At 39.9% G+C, this 11,576-nt stretch overlaps 1 long non-coding RNA gene across 1 annotated transcript; it reads right to left on the reverse strand.

Moving 5' to 3' along the window:
• Positions 1-7,728: 7,728 nt before the first annotated feature.
• Positions 7,729-9,235, reverse strand: LOC104241700 (uncharacterized). Its single transcript, XR_714785.2, has 3 exons — positions 8,953-9,235; positions 8,715-8,795; positions 7,729-7,958 (listed from the first exon to the last, which is right to left on the reverse strand). It is a non-coding gene; the product is annotated as an uncharacterized lncRNA (long non-coding RNA).
• Positions 9,236-11,576: the final 2,341 nt, after the last annotated feature.

The raw sequence follows: 11,576 nt of genomic DNA on the forward strand, positions 1-11,576 counted from the left end.
AAAATACCTACACCCATATACCAAGCACCAACACCCACATATCAACCCTCATCTCCCAAATATTCCCAACCAGCCACTGTCTATCATACTTATAATTCCCAACCATCCCATTTCCAATCACCTCCAACTCGCCAAAACTTTCCAAGACCACGACCAAACTTCGACTACAAGCCGCCCAAACAATACACCGCCATTGCTAAACCCATCAACCGGTTGTATGAGAGGTTGAAAGCCGCGAGTTACGTCACTCCTATTCCCGCTATGACATTAGAAAATCCATCCCAATAAGTCTATCCAAACAAAATTTGTGCGTACCATTTCGATATAAAAGGGCACAACACTGATGAGTACCGAACATTGAAAGATAAGATCCAGACGCTAATTGACAACAAGGTCATACATCAAAAGAAACCGCACCCAATATCTGCAACAACCCTCTCCCTAATCATAGAGGCGGTGGGGTACATGTGATAGAGACAAATTAAGAATGGGACCCTGAGGGGTCGATTGGGCTTATTCAGGAGGGCGATGACTTTAAACCCTTAGTCACACTTACTCCTATTATATTACAGATTCAGTTACCAATTGAGGTCGAGGTAGCTGCATCAGTTCCATTTGAGGTAGAGGTGGCTCCGACTATGGACACCCCTGCTCCGTTTAAAGTAGAAGTGGTCACATATTTCATAGTGACAGTATCAACCACACCTCCTTTCCACTCAAAAGCAATACCTTGGGATTACGTTGCCGAAGCTCGGTGAAAAGGGAAGGCAAAGGCAGAAGGATCCGATGCTGCAAAAGGAATAACCAGGACCGGAAGAGTCTATACACCTGAACACTTGGGAGGGCCGAGTAAGGATACCACTACCAAGCAGCCTGTCATTGAAACAAGGCCAGATGAACTTTGGAGGAAAATACAAGCAAAGGAGTATTCCATCATTGACCATTTAAACAAAACCCTAGCTTAGATATCCATACTGTCATTGTTGCAAAATTCAAAGGCACATAAGAATGCTTTAATGAAGGTGTTAAGTTAAGCTTATGTACCTAACAACATCATTGGCAGGAAGATGGCCAATATGGTAGGGCATCTACTGGAAAGTCATACGATCATCTTCCACGAAGATGAGCTACCGCCTGAGGGGTTGAATCACAATCAAGCATTACATATCATAGTGCAATTTGAAGACAAATTCATTGCCAGGGTCTTGGTTGACAGAGGCTCAAGCCTCAATATTTGTCCGTTGGACACTTTAAAATGATTGGACAAAGGTTTTCATGAAATACGGGCAGGAAGCATGAATATGAAAGCTTTCTATGGGTCTCAAAGGGCCACGATCGGGGAAATTAACCTTTGCTTGCAGATGGGGCCAATTTGGTTCGAGTCGAGTTTCAGGTGCTCGACATACCGGCCTCATACAATTGTCTGTTGGGCTGACCATGGATCCATGCCGTTAAGGCTGTGGCATCCACACTACATGAAGCTGTGAAATTCGAATGGAATTGTTAGGAGGTGATCATTCATAGAGATGGGAGTAACCCCATTTACACCAGTCAAACCATCCTGGTTCTTGGACATAGAAGAAGGCTAGGAGGGGAAACTTATCATTACACTGAACGTGTCAATGCCGTCGAGAAAGTAAATGGTGGAGCAGTAAAATAGAGAGCATACTGGCATGGTCTGGGTATGAACCCGACAAAGGGCTTGGGAAGAATCTCTAGGGTATCACTAAACCGATACGGCTGAAGGGTCATGGTACTACCTTTGGGATTGGATATCAGTACAAATGGCAAGAGTATAATGATTGATCGCCTCCATAGCGCGGACCGTATTACCCTCTCGAGCAACTAATGCCACGTCTAGATCAAGCTTTTCACCAACCTGCTACAATATGGGGAACTATAGAAGAGGAAGCATTAGATGGGTTGAAGAATTTTTTCTTCAAGGATGAAGACATGGATTGCAGTGAAATAATTAAGGAGGAGGAGGAAGAAGGCCTCACTATTTAGACTGTGAAGAAGGGAGCTGTTCTCAAGAACTGGACTGCCACACCGTCCCGAGCCCGCCGAGTCCCTGGGTATCTTGGCAGATTTTATTTCTATAGCCATTCTAGGCATTTACGATTTTCAGTAATTTTGTTTTAAAGACTTACTTGTTTCAAAATAAATGCTCGATTCATCAAGCCGCACTTCTCTGGATGATTGTTTAATTTTAATCAAATGCAATTGCTCTTTACTATTCATTACTATTTTCTACACTTTTTCTTTCTACAGCATTATTATTACTTTTCCTAATGAACCGGTGACTATGACATGTAATGAAGCAACGCAACATGAGAATAGTGATTCAGATGAAGAAGACGAGATACTTGAGGAAGTTGTCAGGGAAGTTGAAAATTTTGAGAATAAGCCTAAGTCCAATCTAGACGAAACCAAAACAGTAAACTTGGTGGACGCCAAGGCCGTCAAGGAGACTCGCATCAACATTCACTTATCACCAACAGAGAAGGAAGAGTACATCTATTTCCTAAAGGAATATGAGGACATTTTCGCATGGTCATATGATGACATGACCGATTTAAGCACATCCATAGTGGCTAACAAGTTGCCTACTAATCCCATGTGTCCGCCAGTAAAGCAAAAACTCCGAAAGTTCAAACCAAACATGAGCCTAAAAATCAAGGAAGAAGTTACTAAGCAGATCAAAGCCAAAGTCCTCAGGGTGGTTGAGTACCCAACCTGGTTAGCTAACATTGTGCCAGCCCCGAAGAAAGATGGGAATGTTAGAGTATGTATTGACTATGGGGATTTAAACAAAGCCAGTTCCAAGGACGACTTTCCACTGGCAAACATCCACATCCTGATCGATAATTGCGCCAAGCATGAACTCTAATCTTTCGTAGATTGCTTAGCGAGTTATCACCAGATATGGATGGATGAAGAAGACGTAAAGAAAATAGCTTTTATTACATCATGGTGGGTGTACTGCTATAAGATGATGCCATTTGGTCTAAAGAATGCTGGGGCTACCTACATGAGAGCCATGACAACCATCTTCCATGATATTATACACAAGGAGATAGAGGTGTATGTGGAAGACGTCATTATCAAATCCAAGAGGGCCTCAGATCACATAACAGACTTGAGAACATTCTTTGACAGGTTAAGGAGGTACAACTTGAAAATGAACCTCGCAAAGTGTGCCTTAAGGGTCTCCACAGGAAAGTTACTGGGATTCATTGTCAGTCGTCGAGGGATCGAGCTGGATTTGTCTAAGGTCAAGACTATTCAGTAGTTACCGCCACCAAGGAGAAAAAAAGGATGTGATGAGCTTCCTAGGACGTCTCAACTATATCAGTCGCTTTATAGCATAGTCCACGGTAATATGTGAACCTATCTTAAAGATGCTGAGAAAAGATGCCGAGACAAGCTGGACCGAGGATTGTCAGAAAGCTTTTGACAAGATCAAGGAGTACCTGTACACACCACCGGTTTTGGTCCCGCCAGAGTCGGGATGACCTTTGCTACTCTATCTATCTGTATTGGATGGAGCCTTCGGATGTGTTCTAGGAAAACATAACGAGACAAGAATAAAGGAGCAAGCCATATATTACTTGATTAAGAAGTTCACACCTTACGAAGCACGATACTCTCTGCTAGAACGCACTTGTTGTGCTTTGACCTGGACATCTCAGAAATTGAGGCATTACTTCTTTGCCTACACCACATACCTCATATCCAGGATGGACCCTTTGAAGTATATATTTCAGAAACTCATGCTGAATAGGAAGTTGGCCAAGTGGCAGATACTGTTAAGTGAGTTCGATATCATCTATGTAACTCAAAAGGTGGTCAAAGTACAAACATTAGCAGATCATCTTGCTAAAAATCCGGCGGGAGGAGAATACGAACCCTTAAAAACGTATTTTCCTGATGAAGAAGTGTCATTTGTAGTAGAGGACATTACCGAAGCATACGACGGTTGGAGGATGTTCTTTGACGGAGCTACAAATTTCAAATGAGTGGGAATTGGAGCAGTTTTGATATCATAAACAAGTCAACATTATTCGGTATATGCTAAACTCATATTTCCCTGCACCAACAACACAGCAGAATATGAAGCCTGTATACTAGGACTCAACATGGAAATCGTCATAAATATTCAGGAGCTGCTAGTAATCGGTGATTCAGATCTGCTTTTGCACCAGGTACAAGGAGAATGGGCCACCAAGAATTCCAAGATATTACCATATCTGCACCATGTGCAGGAATTGAGAAAGAGGTTCACGAAGATAGAGTTACGACATGTGCCCAGAATTCAGAACGAGTTTGTCGATGCATTGGCCATCTTGTCATCTATGATACGACATCCGGATAAGAATTTCATTGATCCCATCCCAGTAAGAATCCATAATCAGCCGACGTATTGTGCTCATGTTGAAGAAAAAATAGATGGAAAATCTTGGTTCCATGATATCAGGGAGTTTTTGTCAAATAGAGAATATCCGGTGCATGCAAACCACACTCAGGAATGCACGCTCCAGAGATTGTCCAATCACTTCTTCCACAACAGAGGAAATTTGTACAAAAGAACTCCTAATTTGGGATTGCTAAGATGTGTTGATGCAAAAGAAGCTTCTAAACTACTTGAGGATATACATGCTGGGACTTGCGCCTCGCACATAAATGGTTTTGTTTTGGCCAAGAAGATACATAGGGCCGGTTACTTTTGGATGACCATGGAGACAGACTGCATCCAGTACGTCTGCAAATGCTACCAATTCCAAGTGTATGCCGACATGATAAAAGTGCCACCAAACAAGCTCGATGCAACAGGCTCACCGTGGCCATTCGCCGCCTGGGGAATTGATGTCATTGGTCTGATCGAGCCCACTACCTCAAACGTACACAACTTTATTCTGGTAACCATCAATTACTTCACAAAATAGGTAGAGGCTGCATCTTACAAAGCTGTAACCAAGAAAGTCGTCTCAGATTTTGTTAAAGATCGTATTATTTGCCGATTAGGAGTTCCCGAGTCCATTGTTACTGATAATGCCGCCAATCTCAATAGTGATCTGATGAAAGCTATGTGTGAAACTTTCAAAATCAAGCACAAGAATTCCACAACCTATAGGCCACAGATGAATGGAGTCGTAGAGGCCACCAACAAAAACATCAAGAAAATACTAAGGAAAATGGTGTAAAACCACAAACAATGGCATGAGAAGCTACCCTTCTCTTTGTTAGGATACCGCACCACAGTTCACACATCAATCGGGGCAACTCCCTGCATGTTGGTTTATGGTTCCGAGACTGTCATCCCAGCCAAGGTAGAGATTCCTTCTTTAAGAATCATACAGGAACAAAACTCGGCGATGTAGAATGGATAAGAAGCCGCTATGAACAATTGTCCCTTATCGACGGAAAACGAATGAACGCAGTATGTCATGGTCAGCTTTATCAGAATAGATTCTCCATAGCTTTCAATAAAAGGGTCAAACCAAGGCAATTTGCGCCAGGACAGCTGGTACTGAAGAAGATCTTCCTATATCGAGATGAAGCCAAAGGGAAATTCTCTCCCAAATGGCAAGGTCCTTACATAGTTCATAGGGTGCTGACAGGAGGAGCACTCATACTTGCAGAGATGGATGGAGAAATCTGGCCAAAACCAATTAATTTAGATGCAGTCAAGAGATATTATGCTTAGACTATTTACATTTCCTCATCTGATGTGATTGAACTACGCTTGACCTGATTCCTGTTTAAGAGGGGATACGTAGGCAGCCTTATGGGTACGGTCATATCATAATAAAAATTTCATTTCCCCCAAGATCAGAAACTAGGGCAGAATTTTGAGGAGAACCCTCAAAATTCCAGAGCAAGTACAACCAATGCCAACATATGTTAGATGGTCAAAAATCAGTTAAGAAACTGGGGCAGAATTTTGAGGACCCTCAAAATTCTAACATAAGAAAGCTGCAGTGTCTCTGAAATGTGTTACAGTCACTAGTTCATCTAAAAAATCACTTGATATATCAATATGACTCTATTTTTATCAATAATTGCATATTTTCGTAACAGTCGGGTGTTACCTAGGGAAACTTGAAATAGGCCTCTAGAACAGAGCAAAGCAAGGCCAACAGACAGAAGCACGAACCAACCTCCTCTCGTAAAACTTACTATTTTTCTTTGAACGCGGGCACATTTGACGTAACGATAGCATTCGCAAACATGTATACACAAAGCAAATTCAATATCGATCCGACCATCAAACACTGAATATATCTCCAGCTAAGAAATATATTACTTTTAGTTGCTACTCGCTCTTTGCATGGGACTAAGCTTTGTCTCGCATACTTGCATGAGGATAATCCCTGCCTCCATACTTGCATGAGGCTAATCCTTGTCTCCACATCTACATGAGGCTAATCCTTGCCTCCATATTTGCATGAGGCTAATCTCTGCCTCTATATTTGCATGAAGCTAATCCCTTGCCTCCATATTTGCATGAGGCTAATCCCTGCCTCCACATTTGCATGGGACTAAACACTGCCTCCATACCTGCATGAGGTTAATCCATGCCTCCATATTTGCATAAGGCAAATCCATGCCTCCATACCTACATGAGGTTAATCCCTGCCTCCATAATTACATGAGGCTAATTTGCATGAGGCTAATCCCTGCCTCCATATCTGCATGAGGCTAATCCTTGCCTCTCGATTTGCATGAGGCTAATACATGCCTCCATACCTGCATGAGGCTAATCCCTACCTCCATATCTGTATGAGACTAATCTCTACCTCCATGTCTGCATGAGGCTAATCCTTGCCTCCATACTATATAAGGCTAATCTTTGTCTCCATATCTGCATGAGGCTAATCACTGCCTCCACATTCACATGGGACTAAGCACTGTCCCTCTTTGCATAAATATTGCTCTATTTCTAGTACTATCTATGTGCTTTTCAATTAGGCTAAGCTCTGCCCTTCATTTTACAACACTAAGACTTGTCTTGGTAGCATCATATTATTTCATCTCATGGGCTGAAATATCACCAACCTATCCAAAGGCGTCATAGTCTAAAAGGCATCATCCTTATAGCCGGAAGACACCATGCCATGGCCTGAGAATCTCTCAAATTTGCACATCATTATTCAAAGGCGTCATGGTTCGGAGGCACCATCTTTATGGCCCAAGAACACCATTTCATTGCCTGCGAATCCCTCACTAAACAATTCATGGCCCAGGACATCATGGTCCGAGGACGTCATCCTTAACCGTCCAAAGACAACTTTCATGGTCCAAGGGAATCTGCATCATGTTTAAATTTTACCACAAATACATGACTGTAGCATCTCTTCATTTACAGATGACCAACAAGCAACCGCTATCCTAGAGTGACCTCGCTCCAGTTCTTTCAAACTATCTCAAACTTAACCGCTCACCATAACCGCTCTTGCATCTCGTGTCCATTCTTGCAATGACTTCATTGGTATATTCCGCCAATGAATCCAGAACTACACAATGCCTGATTCCTGTAAAACCAAGGAACTACCCCTAGACGTGACTGGCACCTAGCTAACACCACCTGCTAGGCGAACCCCTTTATCTAACATTTCCCCATTTACACAAATACTGAGAAAAGAAAATGCAAGCCTAACAGTATTATTAATAATTAAAGAGGAAACGATTATCGAACAATACCTTAGTCAATCGATACCAACAATCACTCAAATAATAAAACTCTAGCCCAAATCTCACACTAAGACCATGGAGCATCTAACAGAGTAACATGAGTTTATTGATGGGTAGCAAACCCCAAAGAAAAAGGAAATAACTAACACGAGCTAGGTAAGTCTGAAACAAAAGCCTCCCCGAACAATGCGGTGGCTCACCTCAGCAATAGGATCCACTAGAACAAACTCGTCAGCCACTAGCTCTATCTCCCGTAATAGTATCTGCATGGAGATGCAGGTAAGGAGTGAGTTATATGTAAATATAATTCAGTAAGATCCTCGACCCGCCACATTAAATACCTCTGGAACAAGTGTAGGAAAATACAAATACACCACAATACAGATGATATAGTAAATATGATAATTATACAATAACTTAATATATGTGTATCAACAGAGTTATTAAGAATTAACCAATAAGGATACCCACTAAGGACTTATCATAATTGTAGTAAAAGAAATTTACCAACACACCACGAGTCCACAACGGCGCCACAATGCCTCAAATATGTAACAGAGTATACACAATGCCCGGGTGATATACAAAGGCATACACAATACCCCAACATCATGGCGCATAGCCGTATCAAACTCAACATCATGGCGCACAACCGTATCAAACTCAACATCATGGCGCACAGCTGTATCAAACTCAACATCATGGCGCACATCATATCAAACTCAACATCATGGCGCACAGTCGTATCAAACTCAATATGATGGTGCACAGCCGTATCAAACTCAATATGATGGCACACAGCCGTATCAAACTCAATATGATGGCGCACAGCCGTATCACACTATCAAACAACTTGTAAAATAATATTTTTTTTTCATAAAATAATATATTTGCGGCTAGTCTAAGACCACTGACTCTGCCAAACGCACGCTTGTCCCAACACATGGACCAGGCAGAGAAAACACACTTTCAAACCGGATTTTAGAAAAGCAAGTATAAAAGCTTTAAATCTCACTTACCTCAAATCCTTTCTTCTAAATACCTTTGTTGCTCCAGTCCGAAATTCAACTCACCAAACCAATCTCTTGATTTACAAAATCCTAAGTAGAGTAAAACCTTGTTCATTAATATTATTTAATGTTTGCTTGCAACTTTCTTCTCGAACAGCCAACAAAATCAAGGAGTTCAAGAAAACTACATATAGGCTACTCCATATACACTAGAATATATCTTATGCACTACAGATTGAAAACGTACCATGAATTAGGAAGAAGGATTACCATTGTTGTACAAAAACAAAGTCACTTTATTCATCTCCAATTAAAGAAACCCATCGGATCAGCTACTCTATGGCGTTTTGTTGATCTCCAATTAAAGAAACCCATCAGATCAGCTACTCTATGGCGTTTTGTTGGCTCAATAATCAAGCAGTTTCTTGATTCCTCAATCCCTTATGTCTTTTCTTTTTCGAGTAAAGTTACAGCAGCGCAGGTTTGTTTTTCTTTTGTAGCGTCTTCATGGTTTTAAGCAGCATGACTGCACTTTTCTTTGTGATGTTCATAAGGAGCAATTACTGACTTTTTCCCTAACACTTTAAAATATATTATTTTAACTGTATTTGTTTTCTTGGGCTTCGGCCCATATTATATAATGATTATTATTATTATTATTTTTAAATCAAAGGCAATGTTCTAATGCCTTAATCCACATGAAAGTGAGTCTGCAATTGGAATTTTTACCGTTTGCATATTTCTTCATTTTTATATACCAAATCCAACCGAATTACCTCAACCAATAATATTCTATATGCCCACTAGCTGCTTTAAATAATTCTTCAACTCGTATGGTTAATTTATAAAAAAAATAAAATCAACTATTAAGAAATAATCCAACAAAAAATCAGTTTATAAGCAATTTACGACAATTAATTAAGGCAACTCAAATATGAAGATGCATTTAAGTTAACAAAATTCTATGGGCCGTTAAATTCTCCCCGGCTTAGAAACATTCGTCCTCGAATGTTGTATCACGAGTATTCTTGAGTCCATGAGTGACCCTTGGCCATTTTGTTACTTCATTCGGGATTCAAAGCCTTGACTAACTCTGCAAGTTCTTAAATTTTTGTCTCGTTTTCTTTGTAACTAGAGTTATTCAATTATTTACAACCAGTTTAAACAACACAATAACATCTTGCATATTCAACTACTCCATCCAATAATATACAATATCACGAGACATCCACATACACGTCAAAGTTTGTAAATGGATGTGGCCCTTCCTGATAACTCAACAATATATGTATCGTGTAAATTGACGTGGCCTTTCTGATAGTAACTTTAGATCCATTCGTCAAGGTAAAGGCAAGACAAATTTTAAAAAAAAATCATTGATATTTTGCTCCTATTTTCTCATGAAAGCAATATCACGTTTTCAATATTTAGGCAATCTTGATATCCCAAAGTTATCTGATCTCCAACTTTGTAAACATAAGATATGACTTCTTCTTCTTCTTTTTTTTTTTTTTAATACTAACGTCCATCTCTTATATTTTCCAAGGACTAGGCCCATAATCTATTAAATCACCATACTTATCATCAAATAAATGTGTATCTAGACTTGAAAGAACGTCAAAATAAGAGGAAAAAAAACGTACTTGACGTCTTAAATAGTTGCTCGTGCTTATTTTGTTTGTTTCCCTCAGACTCCCAAGTAACTCCTTTGTCATATGGTTGCACCACAACACTTTCATTGAAATAACCTGCTTCTACCTTAATTGTCCTACTTGTCTACTTGATAATAACTCTTTTCATAGGGAAAATCCTCAAAGGACTTTTTCACCTTCAGTGAACTCCAAATTACGATCTTATTTACTTGCATATTACTTTTCTTGCTCTGTGCCACATGATGTTATTCTCGCACCCATGAACTACTTTTTGCAAGGTGTGATGTACCAAATCTAGACTCAATAGGTGTGACTCTCTCTCCAGGTTTAAACCAACCAGCTATCGAACAACACTGACGTTTATTTAAAGCCTCAAACAACAATACTTACTAATCAATTTAATAACTAATATCATGAATGAACTCGGCTAAAAGCAATTAATTACGAACCATTCTCTATGTAATATCCATCTGGTTAGTGTTGGGACTAGATACACATCCTCTCTTATGCCTCCATTGTGTTGGAATATATCCAAGCACCTCAACCATAATCCTGAAGTAGAAACATCCGTCCTTCTTATATATAACATTGTCGAAACACATCCAAACGCTCCTACATAATGTTCTTATGTATGAAAGTGCTGGAACACATATATATGCCTCTATATAATGCTCTCATTTACGGCAATTCTATAACATATTCATACACCCCTATGTTAATATTTCATACATTCGTTACTCTAATAACATATGAAGATAAGGGTATCGTGTTATTGCACTATCTCTCCAAAATAGAATAGTATGATGTGTAAGTAGTTCGGATTAAATTAAGCGTGGGATTTTACGAGCCTATCCCGATCAACGGAAGTAGGACTATAACTTTCATCTACATACATGATAGGCTAACCATGGGGCATATAATGGTATATTTTCACTTTCTTTCAGAGTTAACCATCTTTACGATAATGTTTCGAGTTTCTAGCACTCCTATTTAATATATGAACAGTTAAAATACTGAAGAAGAACATTTTTTTGTCACCCCCTGCCATCGTTAGCTCTTATTCTTCGATTCCAAGCCATATTTACAGATCTTGAAATTACTAAATTTTATAAATATTGCACCTCTTGGGATACGAATCTCCTAAAGTTAATCCCCGCTATTGTATAAACATTCAACGCTTTAGTTATAGTGCTCTATTGTTATTCACTATCAGGTAGGC

Source organism: Nicotiana sylvestris, chromosome 12 (genome assembly GCF_000393655.2).
Source record: "Nicotiana sylvestris chromosome 12, ASM39365v2, whole genome shotgun sequence".
Lineage (NCBI taxonomy): Eukaryota > Viridiplantae > Streptophyta > Magnoliopsida > Solanales > Solanaceae > Nicotiana > Nicotiana sylvestris.